The sequence below is a fragment of the Panthera onca genome, chromosome C2 (assembly GCF_046562875.1).
Source record: "Panthera onca isolate mPanOnc1 chromosome C2, mPanOnc1 haplotype 2, whole genome shotgun sequence".
NCBI lineage: Eukaryota > Metazoa > Chordata > Mammalia > Carnivora > Felidae > Panthera > Panthera onca.
In genome coordinates this window covers 92,866,874-92,889,068 of record NC_138347.1, presented here as the reverse complement: position 1 = coordinate 92,889,068, position 22,195 = coordinate 92,866,874, and the positions used below count along the sequence as shown (strand labels likewise).

The window sequence follows — 22,195 nt, the reverse complement described above, 5'->3', positions numbered from 1 at the left end:
ATCTTTAATTTTAATATATCAAAATTAATATTTTTCCTTTTGGACTTCCTTTTCGATGTCTTAATGTTTAATAAACACTTCTTGTCTACTCAAAATCACAAAGTTATTTCTCTTTAAAAGGTTTTAAGTTTTGCTCTGTATCTTTAGCCTTTATCCTACCTTAAATGCATATTTAGGTGTGAATTTGAAAGCTAGCATTATAATTTTTTCATTTGCCTAATCTATTGTCTGGATAATTCATTTTCCTTCACTATTCTCTAACGCCACCTGTTATTTATCAAGTTTCCATAAATTCAGGGATTTGTTTCTGAGCCCTCTGTTCTCTTCCACTGGACTAATTTCTATTCCTGAACCAAAGCTACATTGTCTCAATTACTGGCATTTTATATTAAGTCATAAAAGTTTATATGGAAATTATCCATACCTTGTTCTTAATTGTATTGTACTATATTGTATTGTATTGTATATAAAATCGTATTGACAAGTTTGATCCTTTAACCCTGCAAACACATTTTAAGATTCACTTTTCAAGTTCCATGAAAAATTATACTGGGCTTTTAATAATAATTACATTAATTTTATAAATTAATTTACAATATTGAGTGTCCCATCTAGTAACAGATATGTTTGTTCATTTATTTTGGTTTACTCTTTAATTTTAATAGATAAGTTAGCCATGGGCCAAAAAGTGACTGCTCAAGGTCACATAGCCAATTAATAATAAAACCAGTAATAGAAGATCTCTTGACTCCTTAATAGCTCATATGCTAAAAAGACTTGATTATTTAGTTAGTTAAGAATGAAGATGGTGGAGTTCTTGCAGCCATTGCGCCCACTCATGAAAGTGAATTAAACTTCCGAAGTTTACTAATCCTTGATAATCAGCGTGTAGTGAGAGGGCTTGTTAGAAATGCAGAATCTCATTCCTTCTCTGATGCTACCAAAACAGAATCCTCATTTTGAAAAGATTCCTGGGTCTTTGGTAGGCACAGTGAAGTTTGTGAAGTATTGCTTACCAAAATGGAGTCTTGACATTGATTGCATCAGTTTTTTCTCTAAAACCTGTCAAAAATGTTAGTAGTGATCTTGAGATCATTGAATTGCACGGGGTTCAGATAAACATTGAGAAGTGGTATATGATGACCCTTAGGTCTTGCTCTTTGACCATAGGCTTACAGCATCCATCATCTGCTCTGCTGAATGAATATCAAAAGTCCAAAATGAGAAGAGCTTGTCTAAAAAATATGTATCCATAATCATATTCTTTTAAAGAAAACAAAACATTAAGGTTTTTTCCAAAGAGCAGCATCTCAGGAAGACTGAGGTTTCTTTGGGTATCTGTAGTTATTCAGGAAACAAATACATTTGCTTTGAAATCACTAGCTGCTCCAAACTGGCATTTTAGCTACTAAATGCCATTGGGGAAAATTCTGTTGAAAAAAAGATGCAATACTGGGGAGATAGACACACAGAAGATTCGGTCTTTAAAGTAAAACAAAGAAGAGAGATCAGACGACGTTTCAAGTAGTCATATACTATTCATGTTAATCTCGGTTCACCTTCTTCTTATTTAACTACTACAGCAGCCAGTTATCTAGTGGGGGGCGGGGGATGGTGGGGGGGGAAGGTGAGGAGAAGGGATTAAAAAAAAAAAAAAGTGAGATTCCCTGCAATATCACTTCGAGCCACTAGGGGTATCTTTGTACCATTTTTCATCCTGCACCGATTTGGAGTAGAAACCTATATTAGGGGAAAACCAGGGTCCTCGGCATTTTTTGCGAGCAGTGCACCCAGAATTCAAAAAGATTTTTTAAAAAGAAGAAGAAGGAAAGAAACCACAGTTCCTTCGGTCACCCGAACAGGGCTACGAAATCGCTCTACTGGACATCAGCGCCAGGGATTCATTTTTGAGGTCAATTTCCAATCGAGATAAATCTATTGGATTAGTAGGATTATCTGATTGCAGCCGAAAGAAGTAACGTTGTTTGATCATTTGTATTTCTTGCCTGATGGTCGGAATTACATGGAGGTGGCTTTGGGTCCCGAGGATTCTGGATCGTGGTTTCATCTGGAGAGAAAAAAGGATCAATCGACACGTTTTGGAAGTGTCCGTGGGTGAATAAAAAAAAGGGGGGGGGGCGCGAAACTGGGGTTGCGGCTGCTTAAAGAAGAAAGATAAATAAAGGAAGCATCTTGAATTCTGAAACAAGAATTACCGGTGCTCAAGATTCAAAAAAAAAAAAAAAAAAAAAAAAAGCGTCTAGAAGCTGATAAATACTTTGACCAATTCAGCTTAAATTTGACGGCGAAGTGTTGTAGAAACTGTCTCCTTGAATGATTGGAAGGGGACTAGGGAAGGTTGAGGGGGCTCCCTCTGTGGATTTATCTTACTGAGGGTAAGTTTGGGGGTCTTTGTTGGGAGGGGGCTGTCTGCCTGGGTTTGTGTGCCGCTGCGCGGTAGGTGCTGCGGACGCGGTGCCAGTGAAATGGGGAGAGAAGCGGGTATGCAATAAAGCCACGTCGCGCATCTCGGGGTGGATCGCTAGGGAGCTACCCAGATCGAGCTTAAAAACCTTATTTTGTGGCGTCGGAGGGGAAGCCAAACAACCCCCAAGCTCTCAACTTTGCGTTGAAAACCTCTCAGTTAGGAGATCCCTCTTGGATCCAGGGCTTTCCTCCTAGTGATACTTTAAAGAGAGGTAGCAGTGATGCCTTGGAAAACCTGCTTGTGCAGGAGGAAAACCCAAGTAGAAATCGCTGCTGCCTCAGCCTTGGCTTCGGCGGCTGGCTTGGCTTCTAGGGGAATTTTGCAGGGGGAATTGGCCCTTCTATTATCTTCTTCTCCCTCCCTCCCTCCCTCTTTCCCTTTCCCCTCCCACCTTCCCGTTCTCTCAGCCGAACGCTAAAGGGTTACAGGGTCACTGCATCCTGTAGACACAGAGGTGGGTGACTGGCCTCACATGTTGTCTTGTAATTCACTTGCACGACTTTGCATAATACAGTCCGAGGTAACTTTCTTGGAGTTGGAAGAGTCCAGGAAGGCGTTGCAGCCTTTATGCCGAGGGCCCCGACTGGCGAGTGCGCCAGGCAGCCGGCTGCATTTCTGATGCATCCCTGCCCTGGCTGCTTCGCCACTCACTGGCTTTTCTTTCCAACTGAGCGGTGCGCGCGCGTTCCCAGACATTTTCTTGCAGCTGAATACATACAAGGATTTTTCCCCCTTTTTATTATCTTAATTTATTTTTTTAGCTCTCAAGAAAAGATCATCATTATTTGCAGAAGGAAAATCAATTTCAGCAGATATAATTAAAATTAATCACTCAAATGAGTGAATATTAATTGACTTTGGAAACTAAAAGTTGCTTTGGAATCCAGTAAAGCATATTATTCTGAATATGGAACACACATAGGTTCAGAACAATAACATATAAAGAAGTAATTCATTTAAATATAGATAGATAGATAGATATAGATATGTTAAACAGGTTAATGAATATCCCCCAGCCCTTTATACCTTCTGACATCTCAGCACTATAATTTTAGTTGGTTCTTCCTATTTAAGGCCAATTCACTAAATTTTAAACCTTCAGATATCCAAATACATTAGAATAAAATGAAGATAGGTAATTGTTAAAATATAAAATAATTTTTTTGTACACTTTTATCTTTAAAGAAAAGCACCAAATATTTTTTCAGGGGTTTCTGTTTACAGGTTATGATATGAATGTGGATACCTTTATGGCTTTAGCACTGAAGCCTCTCCATTATGTGTGAACTCATGAAAGGCAACTCTTCACTGTCATCTGAAGCACTCATCATCCCACTACTTATTTCAGGAATCCCAAATACATCAGACATTCTGGTATTAAACGAGGAGTGTTGCCAAACTTTGTTCCTGGTTTTATGTGTGTCTATGTGTTTCTTAAATCTAAGTTCTGAAACAAGCACAATGCCATTCCCTTTTTCTTTTTTAAGATGAAATAGCAAAATATAAAACTTTGTCCCCCATGGATTCTATGGTGGTAAAGTTAAATATTTCTTATTTATGCAGATTTTGTGTAAGCTTGCCTAAAGGTGACAAAAATAGCAATAATATATATATATATATATATATATATATATATATATATATATATATATATATAGCTTTTATAAGCCCAACTGTTAGTTTTAAGGAGATATCTGAGAGGCTAGATTTGCCTTGCTTTTACGCAGCTCTCAGTCACGTGGTTCATGTGCAGAGTGAGCTAGAAGAATGGATGTTCTGTGTATTGGTACATTCTAGCCACTGATCGTAGCCACACAGTCCAATAATAGTTAACATATTTTTTCAAAGTTTAAATTAATAAAAAAGACAGCCAGTAAATAACATAATAAATGATGATAGTAAATAAATAATGAACGCTAAAGGGTGATGAACTGGAATTTTTCTTTTTCAGTCTAGTAGAGAATGTAATGTTGATATAAAGGTAGATGGAGAATATGAAACGTGAGAAATAGGTTCTTTTAGAAGTTAATTTGTGTATTTCACAACCATTGAACTGGTGGTCATGGCACGTACCATGGTGCTGAAGCAGAAGACTCAACCTAAAGTGCCTTTGTCATGGCTGGACAATGTTTTTCTCTGTCAAGAGTAATCAATACCCTCTACTCTCTTGTTTTATTCCTTTTCATCAGTGAAAAAGAAAAAGGGGAAACTTTGGCCTACTCTTTGGTTTCTACAAGCAGTGCCTGCACCAAACTTCAGTACCTTTGCAGGTAGTGGGTCCACTTTGGAAGGTCAACAGTGATGGAAATAAAAATAAAATTGCATACAACAAAATTTTTTAAAACTGTAGCCAAAAAATAAGAGCAAGGTATCCAGTTACAGAAATACTCTCTACTAATAGAGTAGATCACTGTAAGAACAATTGAAAAACCCAAGCATTCACTTAGAAAATTAATTACATTTTGCTCTACCTTATCCAAACACATATCTTGGGTTGTGATTGTTAAAAAGAACATGGTGGTCTTGATCAGCTGTTCCAATTTTGCTGAAGAATAACACAAACTGTGGCAGTTTGGGATGAAGGGATGGAAGCCTTCCAAAAAATTGGAAGCACAGAGCCTGATATATGTGATAAGAAATAGCACTGGGTTGCCCAAAGCTTATGACTGTGGAAAAACTGATGCTGCATTCACTGGACAGCTTCACCTGTCCCTCAAAAGCCTCCCATGTGTTGTTCTAATTGACCTTACATTCAGTGGGAGTTAAGATATTTACTGCAGCTTCCATCTGTGATTTTGAGATGATTAAATACAGTTAAATGCTATTCTATATTAATCGATTTTTGAGAAGAAAATTGCTATACACTCTTAATTGAAAGTAAAATGAAAAGGGAAATACTTCTTTAATGATTTGTTGAAATTTAACATATGACATCCAAAGATGCAAATATTCCATCTCTGGCTTTCTCAAGAAATGTAAAAACACAACAAAAGTTTCAGTTCATTTTAAATTTCAATGTTTTAATGTCTCAAATTTGCAAAGCCCAGAAAATTTTTAAAAAATAAAATAGCGAATATTCATGATGAATCTAGAGTGTCCTTCTTAATACCTTTTAAAAGGTAACTGAAAATATTTTGAGGTAGCTAACCTGTTAATCTTGTGGGGTAGCTACATTCTCAACTGTTTCTAAGAAGAGTGATTCCTTAACAGTAACAAATTTGTTTTGGCTTTGTTTTTAATGGAATCACATTAACAATATAGAATATGTCTATGTTGTTATAAAAGGATATGAATTATTTCTGCCTTTAAAATACCCCCCCCCCCAAAAAAAAACCCACCTATTTGGTAGTAAACCTACACGAAAGAGAAAGACTGCCAACTCTAAGCTTAACTGAAGTTAGAGAAAACTAGTAAATCACTTCAAGCGTTTGAAATTATTAGACATTAAACTTTTGGGGGATTTTATATGAATTCGTTTTATAACAGTCAGTACAATCTCTTCTGTGCCTATTTCCATTGCATGTAAGAGAAATTCTAGTCAATGGCAAAACGCTTTACTGCTGCCATTACTGCAGACTTTATAGATCAGAGACATGTCAGCATGTTAGCTTTAGCAGTAATGCCTCTTTTGTGTGAAACCTTATGGGCCTTGCAGGCAGTCTCTCATCCTGACACTCATAAAACGTTCAAGTCCCCATATTTATTATTTAATTTTCTTCCTATATATAGCAACAGAACACTTCAATATATGAATGTGTAGCCAAAAAATGACAGGCAAGCGTGAATGGGACTAATGAGTTTTAATAATACACATATTAGGGACTGCTAAAGGAAGTTTAATTAAGAAAAACAAGTTGAGCATGAAATTCATTTTGGAACAAAAGTAAGTTAAGTTACTGCTACAGATGTAAAATCAGAAACCACAGTGATAACATCACCGGAAATAAAGGGTCCAGCCTGAGACTAGAGCTACTTAGTACAGTTGACATCTTAGGACCTGCCTTTAAGTTCATGAGCTTGGATTTGATGTATGAAATGGAAGAATATATATTTTTTTCACAGTGATTTCCCTTTTCTCTGGTTTCTGTAGCATTTTAGTTTAGTATTTTAACTATGTAGCCAGCCACACTTTTCAAACATAATACTAGTTCTCTTGAGTTGAGCCACACAGTAACCTTTTCTTTTTCTGTAGTCTTCTTCTCTAACACCACATATGCCTGCAATTAGAGGTACCTGATGAAGCCCATGCCATCCCTTTGGGTGTGCTGTAAGTGGTGCTTCAGTAAGAGAACTGCTTGTTTATCGATTTACCTGCACCTATAATTCTGTTTAATTTTTGGCATAATTTAGAAAATAAGTAGACCTACTTATTTGTTTCCTTCCATATTTGTTTATTTGGTAATGCCAGTGGGGACAGATAGGGCAGCAGTTGGGAAGCAGATGGAATGTTGGGCAAATATCTTCTTAGAATATGGTTTTCTTACATTTTGCCTATATCTAAATAACACAGTTATACTCTGGAAAGAGCGAAGATGTCAGGAAATGATATGAAGGTCTTGTATGTGTTCCTCAACAACTTCCCTTTTTGAAACACCTAACTGATATACTAATATTCTTTTGTATAGGTCTTTGGTATCACTTAATGTAATAGGAGTTTTATCCTCCCTTAACACACCCAGTGAATGCTGCCTTTTAGGAGAAAAGAGATTAATTGTAACATTTTATTTTATTTTTTATTTTTATTTTTTTAACATTTATTTATTTTTGAGACAGAGAGAGACAGAGCATGAACGGGGGAGGGTCAGAGAGAGAGGGAGACACAGAATCCGAAACAGGCTCCAGGCTCTGAGCGGTCAGCACAGAGCCCGATGCGGGGCTTGAACTCACGGACCGCAAGATCATGACCTGAGCTGAAGTCGGACGCTTAACTGACTGAGCCACCCAGGCGCCCCTAATTGTAACATTTTAAAGTGAATTGAAAATTCCTGCTGACTTTAAAAGAAAAGAGTTATGGTGAATACTTTCATACTGTAATATGGAATACCCACTTTGCTTGGAAGTTCAACAAGGTCCCTCGTGAAATCAATGAATATTGATTTGATAAAAACTAACTTGGGTTTGTCACTAGTATAAATTTTTCCTATAAGATAACCAATCCTCTTTTTTTTTTTTTTAATGTTTATTTAGTTTTAAGAGGGAGAGAGAGAGTGCATGCGCGAATGTGCAAGCAGAGGAGGGGCAGAAAGAGAATCCTAAGCAGCATGGAATCAGACTCAGGGCTTGATCTCACAACCGTGAGATCATGAGCTGGGCCCAAATCAAGAGTCAGACCGCTTAACTGACTGAGCCACCCAGGTGCCCTGATAACCATTCCTCTTATGATAGAATTAACCAAGAAAATAATGATTGTAGCATATGACATTGACCAACAGTTGTCACAATATTCCCACACCTAAAAATGGTACTTGAGCCATTTAATAGTTAACCATAACACTACAAGGAATAAAGGTTCACTTCAGTAACCATCATGTTTCAAATCAGTGCATCTGTCATTTTTAATTTAAATCTATATTACTTAGCTGTCTAAAACTTTACACACAAGTGACAGTGTTATCTATCCTTTTTCTTATGGGTAAAAAAGTCACTAGTTTCATTACCTCTTTAACAATGCCAAGTGTTCTAAATATGTATGTTGCTGTGAAGCTGATACCAAAAGTTCTCATTATTTAGAGCTGTGGTCTTCAAGTAATAACTTCTGAGGAGTTATTGAATATACAAAGGCAAAATATATTACACACTGAAATAATATAGTAGTAACTGTATAACTTCTATGATGGCAAGGATTTTTGTCTGGTGTTTCAAAGCTGTACCTGGCACATTATTGGTGACCAATAAATATTTGTTAAGTGAATAAGGACACTGGGTTCTAGTCTTGAATGTTGACAACTAAATATGTAACCTCTTGCTTAATACATGGTCTCTTCATTTTTGCCATTTTTTCCTTAACATAAATCAGCTGTTATTTGAATTGACAGATATTTTCAAGTTATATGCAAATCCCAAAGGTAGAAAGGAATATATTTAAAAGGACTGAATTTTAATCAAAGAAAAATAATAATTGAAACTTTGTAATGATTTTTTACAGTTTTTAATTTTGATAAATTATTAAGACTTACAAGTATAATAGGATTATTTCTGGTTGTAATTTACCACAATACATTAGAGTTATTTTCTGCCATGAAGAAAATGTGGTCTCTCAAGGAACTTCAGAAGGACTAAAAATTAGTCAAACACTTACAAACACTTAGACCATAGACAATAAGATCTAAAATACAGTAAAGTTTGGTGTTTTGGTTATAATCTTAAACACTTTTTTTTCATTTTTTAACACTTCATAATTCTAGCCCCCCCATTCAATTTTATTAAAGTTGGTGAAATCATTTAATTGGTGAAATCATTTAAATGATGGATTCATTTAGCAACTTATGTTCCATGTATATGTTAAATTCTTGCAAATATCTATTCATTGATGTTCTGTTACAGAAATGGCCCATGAATAGAGCATTGTTTTTAATTTTGTTACTGTCAGTACTAATAGAACTGTTATATGAAGGGAAAATAAAAGATGTGAATATCTGAAGATGATTGCAAGTGTAATATGCTTTCCCCTTTGGGGTACTGGTTGAGCTCTAAGCCAGGTCAGGAGTGGCAGGAAGCCATTATTGTTGTTTGGTGCCTTACGTGAAAAGAGTTGGTGGTGTTAGTCCAGTTCCTACTAGACAGTTACTCCTTAAACAATAGTCACTATAGTGTTTGCCAATTCCAGCAGAAGCCTGGGACTGAATGGGCACAAAGGTTTAACTACCCCCTCTCTGCTAATCATCCTCCAAGGGGTCAAGATTGACACAACCTGGCACAAGTCCATACTGAGAAACTTAGCACTGCTTCTGCCAAAGTTGTAGCTATTCTCTGGCAACAAGGGATTTTTTAAAGAGGACTTTAATTAAGCAGGGCACCAGGAATGGCAATTCTCCACTCTTCCCAGGCACAGCAGCTCACTAGAAACAAAAATAAGCTTAAACAGTGAATTGAGAATGTAGCAGTGCTCTTAGGTTGTGCTATCTTCTCTATAAAGATACCGGCAGCCGTAATTAAGTTGCATCTGGAAGCAACGACTTGTGACCCAAAAGTGGCCCCTTTCAGACAAAAGCATCAACTTAATATCAAGGGAAGTAATCAGCCCTACCTTGCTGGCTCTCTGAGCTCTTGAGTGATTGATTATTCACTTTCTTTTGGGGGATCACAGGGTCACCAATTGGTTTTAAAAATATGTCCTGCAGTGTTTTACATATACATTAAAAGTGTTACCTACCCATGCTTTTTTTTCCTCAGCATCCTCTCTTATGAATTCCTGTCCCTCTCACCTTCTTCACCTTCTTGTTCATTCAGAAGTTGAGATTACTAAGTTAGATATTAAATTTAACAATTAATATTTGGAGATCTTATCTGAAAGTAGATTCAGAGTAAACAGAAAGCAAAGCTTATTATATACAATTAAATGTTAAACAGCCTGTTTTAGCCATCTCTCCAAAACAAAACAAACAAGAAGCTCTCTAATAGTTAGCTGTTAGTTGTAATGATGGCCATAGTAGAAATATTTAGATATGAATACAGAAGGAAGTGCTGTCATTTTGGTCTCTTTTTCTTTGTGTTGTCAGAAAAGCTATGGCCTTTCAGAATCCCATTTTTTGCCAAACAGCAGTGGAATTAGCTACTAGTCTACATGGGTCATCCATGCACATTCCTGCATGATGAGGAATTTTTGTTGTACTCTAATTTGTTTCTACCTCTTCTCTGTATTACCCTCTCTTGCTGTAACTCTAAAGTAATGCCTTCACAGAGGTCAGACATCACTGATGGATAAAATCTGAGGGTAGGGTTAATTGATGGCAAATAATATAATAAATGAATGGGTTTCTCTCAAAGACTATGGCCACCCTAATTATGTCATTATTGTGATTGTAATTCTTCTCATCATACTTGGGATAAGATCTTAAATTCCTAAAATGGCTTAGACTTTCTTGAATTGTCCGCTCCTCTCCAGCCCCATGCCCTACTCTGTTCTCAAATTACACTTACCTCTTTGTTCTTGCAAAGCCCCAGGCTTCACAGCATTTGGGCTTTCTCTTGCCTGTCTGTCCCCTGATCTTCACCTGCCAACTTCTACTCATCCTTCAAAACCCACTGTATAGATCTCTTCTTCAGGAAGATCATCCATCCCACTCCAGACTGATTAAGTCTTCCCTCAGAGCACCCTGCATTATCCTTCTTGGCAAAGCATTTATGACTAAATAGTTGTCTGTGTGATTGATTTACATAAAGTTTGTCTTTCCCATGGAATTTTAGTCTCCATGAGAATTAAGTTAACACTATGCCTATTTTGCTCATGTGGGCTTCACCAATGGCTGACACTAAACAATATAAGAAGATGAAGAGGGAAGCTTTGTTTATAAATCACTCTAATAGAATGTACTACAGATTCAGTTACAAGAAAGGTAACAAGTGCTTTGAGAGTTGAGGGAAAAGAGTATTTTTGTGGCTGGAAGGATCTGGGAAGGAAGTACTGATATTTGAGCCAGGCTTTGGAGGATGCTAGCTGGGGTTCCTTCAGGCAAACACTGCTCAAGTGAGTACTTCCTAGACAGAAAGATGTTGGTGAACTGTTGGACCCAATTCACTGGATCCTGCTCCCCGTGCTGTGCGCTGCCTTCCAGTAGTCTTGTTTTTTTTGCAAAGATACTTTGTTACCCGGTGTAACCTTGGCAACATACTCATGATTTTTTCCTTGCTAATCTTTAAAATATTTTGGTCGTAAAATTTGTTCTTTTATTACTGTCAAATTTTAGTTTGCTTTTTCTTCTTAATAATTGTTTCTCTCTGATATTTTCTCACATCACTGGAGAGCTTCATTTAGAGTGGAAGTAGCTCAAGGAGAAAGAAAACATAGAACTGCTTACATTTTCTTCAGAAGAGAGGGGGATGGTATATAACTGAAAATTATTGAAGGCTGCCTACCCTTTTCTCTGAAAAAGAGGCTCTGGAAAAAATTGAGAAGGGGGCAGGGCTTATCTTTAGAGTGTATTAATTCTTCAGCCTTATCTCCTTTTATTTATTATAACTCAGTATATTAATAAAACTGTGGTCTTGTTTTATTGAAAAATGTTTCAGTGGCTTTGTGTTCCTGATTTTCCATTTAATTATCGGTTACAAGGAGATGGTAACTATCTCTACTTCATCGTAGTTAGAGACAATTAAATGAGATGATGCTGTTAGCTCACTGGCCCCAGTCTATGCTCAGTTGGAGCAAGCCATTAATCAAGTTATTAATTAATGATGGTAATGGCAGAATATACTTGTTACCGCATTAGTTCTCAATAGCTCCATGGTAGTATGGCCACAATATGGACCATGGCATCTCTTGAAATTCCGCATGATCAAAATCTCAAATTTTGATATTCCCATCTCAGAGTAGACCTTTCATAATAATCCTTGGTTCTAATTATTTCTTACTTTTTCTCCTTGTACCCTTCAGGTACTGCTTACCTTTCTACCTAGATATAGTTTATTCAACACTGGAATTACCATTTCTCATAATCTTTGCTTCTTGAAATTCTAACATTCTTGACTTGCTTATCGCCAGTCCTAACTTTTTTCATTACTCTCTAGTCTATATTATGGAATGTTTCTGGAAGAAGTCTCAATATCACAGTGCTTGGAACTGCTCTAAACTATGCCTATTAATTAACCCTGGCAAGCTGATCAAGAGCCTTTTTATTTTCCTCCTATTAGTGTCTGGTGTGTTTCACTTTCTTCAAATGCTCAAACTGAACATATGACTTGATGGAGTTGGTCTCATTGGAGAACAAAGCAAAATGTCATGTATCATAAAAGTTCAGGGCATATTCTGTGGAGTTAGGCAGTCCCAAGCTTGTTTCTTGGGTCTGCCTTTTCCTACCCTTGCCTTAAGAAAGTTACCTAAGTACACAAATCCTCATTTTCCTCATCTCTAATACCAGTACTTGGCTTATAAATTGGTTGTGAGGACTAAATGACATGACACATGTAAATGGTTTGGACAAGGCTTGGTGAGTAATTGGTGATTTATAATATTAGTCAATTTGCTGTCATTTTCACATAAATGTGGTATATTAACCTATAGTTTAAACTGAACATAAAAATAAAATTGTTTATTCTTTCTTTCCCACCATTTCATTCACTAAGGTAATGGTCTCCACATTTTTGTGATCATGCAATCCTGTGTTTATGATAACCAAACCAAAAAAGTATAAATATATGCATACATTCCTACACAAATATCTTTGTGTATCAACTTGTAAGGCATACACAAAAATAGGCATTAAAAGATGAGAAAGATAAAATTAGTATTTTTAATATTTTATAAATGTTGACGCCTTCATTCTATCATTCATGAATATACCAAGCCACTGAGATCCTAAGGACACAGTTCAGTTAGTGAAATGGATATAAATCTGCATTCTTTTTCTTTTAACATTTATTTATTTTTGAGACAGAGAGAGACAGAGCATGAACAGGGGAGGGTCAGAGAGAGAGGGAGACACAGAATCCGAAACAGGCTCTGTTGTGGGCTGTGGGGCAGCCCGATGTGGGGCTCGAACTCACAGACCGCGAGATCATGACCTGAGCTGAAGTTGCACACTCAACCGACTGAGCCACCCAGGCGCCCCTAAATCTGCATTCTGAGTTACTTTCTTGATTTTTTGAAAATGTTTGTCTAACTTATTATTGTATATGATTCGATAGCCATAGTTTTGAGTCTTGCAATATAGTTGAAGAGCTTGTATCAGAACTAGAAGTTTCATATCTGCTTGTTTCTTGTTGTTATGATTGTGTTACTAGTATGTCCTTTAACATTTATTTATCTTGCGAGAAAAAACTTAATTCAGTAGTTCTTTTTTGTGATGGTTGTTTTAATTACAACATGATGAAAAAAAGTATAAATCTACTTATCTAGTGATGTTAACTCTAATATATCATTGTGTGTTGGAAAGAAACAATAACAGCAAAATTGTCACTGCTGGGAATCCTACCATGTTCTAGACTGTACACCTTCCCAAGAATATCTCAAGTGCTATACACGTCATGCAACCATGTGGAGACACTGGTATTAAACCATATATTCATATTAACAAAGCTTAATTTCTCTATCTTCTAGCTTTATATAAAAATTATGATACATAGTTCAACGATTACCTTCCTTCTCTCATCTGGTCATCTTGTAGTAGGGTATGAGCACAGTGCTTTGGAGATCCCTGCTCCACAGTACTGCCAGTTTAATTTTCTTCTGAATAAATTTGATAATATTCTTCCCCTGCAAGGAATATTTAATGACTTTTTATCATCCTGTGAATAAAATCCAAACTCTTTAGCCTTTTATGAAAGGGCTCTTTTGATTTGGCTGTAACCTGCCTTTCCAGTCTCATTCAGTACTGAACCTCATTTACTCTGTGTTCTTGCCAAACTAAACTGTGCCCTCCTCAAACACTGCTGCTTCTTTCCTTTCTGTCATAGGTCAGGTTTCCCAGGGGGGAACAAAAAAGACTCTGAGATGGGGATTTACCTGCAGGAAATTTACTAGGGCACACCGCTGGGAAAAACACATGGGAGGGAGTGAAGGAATCATAGTCAACTCCTCCTTCTATCTCTTTCCATACAGTAGGGAGCTTTTGGGCCAGGATAGCCCCTCAGAGTTGGTCTGCATTGAGGCAAAAAGGCCAGGCCTTACACTGATGTGGACCAGTCACTGGAATGTGAGCTGTTTCCAGGAAGACTGAGCACTGCAATGTCCACTACATATTCTTTCCATGTTTCTAGAATGTGCCCCCTGCCTGGAATCTCTTCCATGACCATCAATATTTGTTCAAATCTCTTTCCTAATCTATTACCTAGAGGTAGACCTGTCTTTTCCTTTAAAGCCTAACAGAATTTTGTGCAATTGCATTCATTTGTTTATTCATCCTATTTCTAAGTACTTACTGTGTGAATTAATTACACATTAGTTACTTTAAGTGTTCAGGTACTGAAAGGACTCATGGGATTCAAACAGTTTATACTCCTTGGACAGCTTTGTTACACGCAAATAGTACCAGAGAGCAACAACAGGGGAAGGATATGCATTGAATGGGGTCTGGACATCTCAGATGCAGCCTTCCTTGTTTTCCCACTGCTGGGTCACGCAGGATACTCCTTATCTCCAAATTTTGAACCACCTCCAGCATGTATGTGAAACATCTTGCTATAGGAATCCTAAAATCTGCTGGTGGTCAGATTCTGTTATAGTGAGCTGGCTACAATAAGCACATTCCAGTTACATGGGTGGCGTCGGCTGGCTGAGAACGCTGTACTCCACTAAAACCAGTTATTATTAAATGCAATTATTATTAAATTATTAGTAGTAAATCCAATTCTTAAAACCAATGATTATTACTAGTTATTAGTAGTGACAGGCTGGTGACAGGCTGATATATTCTGACCTCAAAATGACTCATCGACCCATAGTTATAAAATATTATTTATCTTTAGTTAATACAGTCAATCATCATTATTCGTGGACCTGTGTTTTCAAATTTGCCTATTCACTAAAATTTATTTGTAACCCCAAAGTCAATACTCACAGATACGCAGCCATTCACAGAGCAGCAAACACTTTGCGTCTTCCTATAAGCATAGTTTCCAGCTGAGGTTATACAAGGGTATCTTCTCCCTCCTTGTTTCAGCTGTCACACTGAAATGAATGGAGGACAGAAATGGTAGACATAGTGCTGTGTGGTGCAAGAAGCTCCAGTGTTGGGGCCAGATGAAGGGGCTTTGAATCTCAACTCTGGCACCTGTTAGTGGAATGGCCTCAGACAAGTCACTTAACATTTTTGAACCCTGTTTTCTCTTTTGTAAAATAAAGAAAATAGAATCTACTAGGATGAACTGTTTTTAGGGTTGAAGATTATAATTTACAACTATGTGAATGATTTATAAATATTTAATTTGAAATTGAGATTATGATTTATAACTATGTGAGTAATTTATAGCTATTTCCCTAGGAGCATGGATCCATGTTTCTTAACTTGACGTTTGCAGTGACTTTATGGAGCATAACTACAGTGAATAACAACAATCAATTGTATAGCAGTGAGCAGACTCCACACCACTCTGGTGATAAGCATTCAGTCAGTCCATATGAGCTGAGGTTTTACCCATGTCTGCATTATATAAAGGATTGTCAACATAGAGTTTATGATGGATATGAAGATACTATTTAAAAACAACAAAATCCTTGCCCTTGAATAAGAAATTCAGTAGCGGGAGGAGGGCGGAGTTGGGTTCAACAATAAAACAAATTAAAAACAGAGCAAGGTAGAAAATAAATAGGTCATATTTTTAAAAAAGACATATAAGGCTATGTAAAGTTATCAATCAGAAACTTTTTGCTGGGTTCCATATCCCCATTCATTGTGTATTTGTTGCACACATGTCACATTCCAACCTACATTAGAGTCATTTTTTTTTAATGTGACTTACTCCTTTACACTATTATAGCTACTTGGGAGCAAAGACGCAATTGTACTTGTCTTTAAATTCTCATAACATTTAGCACAATAGCTTATATATTATAGATACACAATAAATGTTTATTGAATGAGTGGAAGATTGGATGAATGATTATCTAATGTTTCAAGAAGTTCTCTCTATTCTCTCCAGTGTCATCTCTTTGATCTGGGTTACTCAGGAACAAACTAGTTCCACCAGTTATGATGAATTAATGCAAGTGAGATAATATATATCCATTTATGATGCCTTTTAAAATGTTATTTAAAATGTTATTTATTTTAAAATGTTATAATTCAGTGGAATTACTCATACTTTAACCCAAAGGGAAGAATTTTTTGAGCTAGTGTCTGCACTAACTGCAAAGTCCAATGGAGCTAGTCCTATATGAATTAATAGACTCATCTACTTGCCTGGCCTGCTGAATAAGGCTTGCTGATCTTATTATTTTAACATATTTATTATAAAAGATTTCAAACACATAGAAAAATACAGAGAATTGCATAACAAAGATGTATAGGTGTGTGTGTATGTATCACCTAATGCTATCAAATGTTAGATTTGTAAAACTTATTGTAGTCAATTAATTATGGTCTTTTAAGACCTCACCACAGGTTATCAATCTTAGTGCCAATTAATTAATTAATAATGTTAATTATTAACCATTAGACTAATTTCATATGCTTTCCTCCTTACCCAGGGATGACAAATATTCTGTTACTACATATTTATGTAATCTGTGAATAATATATAGATTTGCTCTGCATATTTTATACTTTATTTGAATAACATTTTACTTTGTCTCATCTGCAATTTGCTTGTTTAGAACTTCTGAGATTTATCTAAGTTGACATATTTAGGTCCAGGTCCTTTACTTCACTGATGTATAGAATTCTAATTTATGCATATATCATAATTCATTTATCAATATCTATTAATGGACATTTAGGCTATTAGGCTACAAAGTTGTAATTTTTTTGTTACCCATTATTATTTTAGCATAATCTTAGGTAAACACATATGAATAACTGATCACTGCAATAGATGTAAAAAAAAAAGTTAAAAAAAGTAAAATAGAAGAAATCTAGCAAAATAAAATCGAAATTTCCAATAAGAACAGGGTAATCCATTTAAATTTCTGTTCCTATGAAATTGTCAGAGTATTTACCTAGACTCTGTCCTTCTGAAGGAACATAAAACACTTTTACAATTCAATTTTAAGTGCACTAGGATCAATTTTTTAAAAAGTGTTAATTGTGAAGTGAGAGTGTTATCAGGTGCAGTGATCAAGAGGGCAGCTTTTAAATCAGATTCCACTGGGCTCCTGGATCTGCTATTGATTAGCTGAGAGACCTTGGTCAGGGTATTTAACCTCTTGAAGTCTCAGTCCCTCTGAGTAAAAAGGGGATAACTGTTGAACTTATGTTATAGGGTTATTGTAAATGAGATGTAAATGCATAAAAGCTAAGGGTTTGGCATATAAAAAAGCTAAGAAAGCACCAATAAATAGGAAAAAAAGTCTTCCAAGAAATTTGAGAGTCTTTATATTTAGTAATCTATACGTGTATGTGCACACACACACACAGACTAATTTACACACATATTTAAAATTTCATTAACTTAAGTAAGCCATATTTTTAGGTTAGACTTGGACAACTGTTATTAATATAACACCAACTTCTAAAAAATCTTTGGGGTCAATACCGTAATTCTCCATACAGGTAAGCCCTTGTAAAATGGGACATTTTTGTAACCTCAGTAACAAAATGTTATTAGAATTTGAAAATTTACCCTGGTGTACAGAAATCTAATCCTTCACATCTTGTGTTAAAGTATCACATCAGTGGTAAACAGGACCCCCTTTATTTTTAACACAGTTAAGGGCTTGTGAATACAAAAATGAGTGTTCTTTGTTAATAATGAAATAATTACTTTATAATATTAATAAGGTACCAAGTGTATAAAGAAGAACTTTTGGAAATCACTGTACTTGGAAATAAGGCTGAATAAAAAATGGTGATGGAGATTTTTAACGTGCCACCCAGTTTCTGTATTTTGGGTGTCGATATGGTGCTTTTTATTTGGGATTTTTCTTGTTTCTTGAGATAGGCCTGGATTGCAATGTATTTTCCTCTCAGGACTGCCTTCGCTGCATCCCAAAGCATTTGGATTGTTGTATTTTCATTTTCATTTGTTTCCATGTGTTTTTTAATTTCGTCCCTAATTGCCTGGTTGACCCATTCATTCTTTAGTAGGATGTTCTTTAACCTCCATGCTTTTGGAGGTTTTCCAGACTTTTTCCTGTGGTTGATTTCAAGCTTCATTGCATTGTGATCTGAAAATGTGCATGGTATGATCTCAATTCTTTCATACTTATTAAGGGTTGTTTTGTGACCCAGTACGTGATCTATCTTGGAGAATGTTCCATGTGCACTCGAGAAGAAAGTATATTCTTTGCTTTGGGATGCAGAGTTCTAAATATATCTGTCAAGTCCATCCGATCCAATGTATCATTCAGGGCCCTTGTTTCTTTATTGATTCTCTGTCTAGATGATCTATCCATTGTTGTAAGTGGAGTGTTAAAGTCCCCTGCAATGACCACATTCTTATCAATAAGGTTGCTTATGTTTGTGATTAATTGTTTTACATATTTGGGTGCTTTTGAATTCGGTGCATAGACATTTATAATTGTTAGCTCTTCCTGATGGATAGACCCTGTAATTATTATATAATGCCCTTCTTCATCTCTTGTTACAACCTTTAATTTAAAGTCTAGTTTGTCTGATGTAAGTATGGCTACTCCAGCTTTCTTTTGACTTCCTATAGCATGATAGATAGTTCTCCATCCCTTCACTTGCAATCTGAAGGTGTCCTCAGGTCTAAAATGGGTCTCTTGTAGACAGCAAATAGATGGGTCTTGTTTTTTTATCCATTCTGATACCCTGTGTCTTTTGGTTGGAACATTTAGTCCATTTACATTCAGTGTTATTATTGAAAGATATGGGTTTAGAGTCATTATGTTATCTATAGATTTCATGCTTGTAGTGGTGTCTCTGGTCCTTTGTGGTCCTTGCAACATTTCATTCACAGAGTCCCCCTTAGGATCTATTGTAGGGCTCATTTAGTGACGATGAATTCCTTCAGTTTTTGTTTGTTTGAGAAAACCTTTATTTCTCCTTCTATTTTGAATGACAGACTTGCTGGGTAAAGGATTCTTGGCTGCATATTTTTCCTGTTCATCACATTGAAGATTTCCTCCCATTCCTTTCTGGCCTGCCAAGTTTCAGTAGATAGGTCTACTACTACCCTTATGTATCTACCTTTGTATGTTAAGGCCCATTTATCCCTAGCTGCTTTCAGAATTCTCTCTTTATCCTTGTATTTTGCCGTTTCACTATGATATATCGTGCAGAAGATCAATTCAAGTTACGCCTGAAGGGAGTTCTCTGTGCCTGTTGGATTTCAATGCCTGTTTCCTTCCACAGATCAGGGAAGTTCTCAGCTATGATTTGTTCAAGTACACCTTCAGCCCCTTTCTCTCTCTTCTTCTTCTTCTGGTATACCTATGATACGGATATTGTTCCATTTGATTGCATCACTTAACTTCTCTAATTCTCCTCTCATACTCCTGGATTTTGTTTTCTCTCTCTTTTTCTTAGCTTCCTCTTTTTCCATAATTTTTTAAAACAATTTTTCTTTAATGTTTATTTTTTAGAGAGAGAGAGGGGGTGGGCAGATTATGAGTAGGGGAGAGGCAGAGAGGGAGGGAGACATGGAATCTGAAGCAGGCTCCAGGCTCTGAGCTGTCAGCACAGAGCCCAATGCCTGAATTGGCTCAAACTCACAAACTCACAAACTGCAAGATCATGACCTGAGCCGAAGTCAAACGCTCAACCCACTGAGCCACCCAGACGCTCCCATAATCTTACCTTGTAATTCACCTATTCTCTCCTCTGCCTCTTCAGTCCGCACTGTGGCAGCCTGCATTTTACTTTGCACGTCATTTATAGCATTTTTAAATTCATCATGACTATTTTTTAGCCCCTTGATCTCTGTAGCAATAGATTCCCTGCTGTCCTCTCTATGCTGTTTTCAAGCCCAGCAATTAATTTTATGACTATTATTCTAAATTCTTGTTCAGTTATATTGCTTAAATCGGTTTTGATCAATTTGTTAGCTGTCGCTACTTCCTGGAATTTCTTTTGAAGAGAATTCTTCCATTTCGTCATTTTGGCTAGCTTTCTGTCCCTTATGTGTCTTAAAAGCTTGTTGTGTGCTCTGCACCTGCGAGCACTACTATATTAAAGGAGGGTCATACACTGTCCAGGGCCTGGCCCTTCAGGAGGTGTTTTTCTGGAGATTGTTACTTGCTCTCTGTTGTTGTGACTTTGGTTATTTTATTACCCTACTCGTAGTGATATTTTGGACCCTCCACCAGGTGTACTTTGATTTGTTCCTTGGAGGAGCCCTGTGTGGCAGGGCAAATTTTCTGTACCAAATATTTCCTTGTCTCATCTTCCTGTGATCTGCCTTCTTACCTTTTGAAGCACCCACACCCCTCTCCCTTTCCTTAGCTCAGGATGGCATATAAAGCTCAATTGCTTGCTGTCTTTTTGGAGTCTCATATCTTTGTGGGGCTCCTGGACATAATTACAATGGCTTTTCTACCATTAACTTGACTGACTATTGTGTTTCATCTGTTGATACGGTGCTTTTTACCACCAAATGTGACTAGGAAAGACTCAGCCATGCTGTGGCTCACCACGATTCTGCACAAAAATAAACACTGTGTACTCTTAATAGAAATGGGTTCGTGTAGCTAAATCTTCAGTATGTGCTCGGTTTTGAGACAGGAATGGGATGGGTCTAAGCCTGCCTTTTGTATGTTAATGAGCTTTCACAGCAAAGGTTTATGAATTAACACAGGCAGAAGTACTCTTGAAGAAAGACATTTATCTCCTTATTGCCTTCTGTGATGGATTGTTCAGAGCTAAAGGAACACCAGGCCTGAATCAAATCTCCTACTGCCCTATATAGTTTGTACAATCTCCTTTTCCGTAACACAAAGTCAGGGCAACCTCACTGCCAGACCAGCACTTCTTTGGGAATCTTCTCATAATATGACAGGATAGAACCATTTGTAATACAAATCAACACTATTCTTTTCAAAGTAAGCACTTTAAAAGGTTGCTTGAACAAGAAAAGATGAATTTGCCGAGTTGTATGCTATCTTGCAGTTAAAGTAAGATTATGCTGTGAATTGCACTGCACTGAGTGTTACATTTTATCCTGATGTGTTTTAAGTTGAATTGGGTAAACAGTGTTAGATGTTCTGTTAGTGTTAATATGCAAGATGTGGTGATTAGGTATGATTGTTTCACAGAACTACTACACTTTATTTTTTTTATTGTTCCTTTGATCTCTGATAGGTAGTGAAAACAAAACTTGTAACTTACAATACATTGACTTTGATGCAGAAATTAATTTTCACGTTGAGAATTTACTGATTTTTAAAATAGTATAACTAGATTGTAAAAAAAAACCAAAAACTAAAAACACTTTAGTCCTCAAAAAGATGCCAATTTCTGTTTCTTTTTCAAATTTGTCTGAAGCCATTTTATCTTTAAAATTTTTGAAACTTAATTTAAGGTGAGGGACCTATACCCAATGATTTGGTGCAAACTTTTGAGAAACATCAAGGAGGTTGATCTTATAAGGTAGTTGCACTTAAATGATCACAGTTGAACTAGTGTTAGTTTTCTTGCTCTAACATTAACTTTGTTTTTTCTATGTAGCATAATATTGGGGACCACCTTTTTGTTTGTTTGCTTTTAAATATATATAGTCACTCTTATAGTTTGTTTACATTCCACTAATTCCCTACCAATAATTTTCAAAAGGTTTTCTGCTATTTAATTCTAATTTTTAGCGTGTTTGCTGATTACTTCTGTTGTTCCTTGATGTGACTGAAGACCATCAATAAAGGGGAAATTTTACATATAGCCTTTAGTATTTTTTTAAAAACGTGTACTGTGAAATGCTCCTGAAATCACATATGTTGAAAAG

General features: G+C 36.4%; 1 protein-coding gene across 7 annotated transcripts in view; it reads left to right on the top strand.

The window, feature by feature from the left end:
* NLGN1 (neuroligin 1) overlaps positions 1-22,195 on the top strand; it is an 827,426-nt gene that overhangs the window by 150,265 nt on the left and 654,966 nt on the right. For 4 of the 7 annotated variants that reach the window (XM_060639228.3, XM_060639225.3, XM_060639226.3 and 1 more), the window contains exon 1: positions 1,726-2,396. The exons of the other annotated variants lie outside the window; for them this stretch is intronic. The gene's annotated coding sequence lies outside the window, so the exon portion shown is untranslated. Of the gene's footprint in view, positions 1-1,725; positions 2,397-22,195 lie in introns of those variants that run through there. 7 annotated transcript variants of the gene reach the window in all.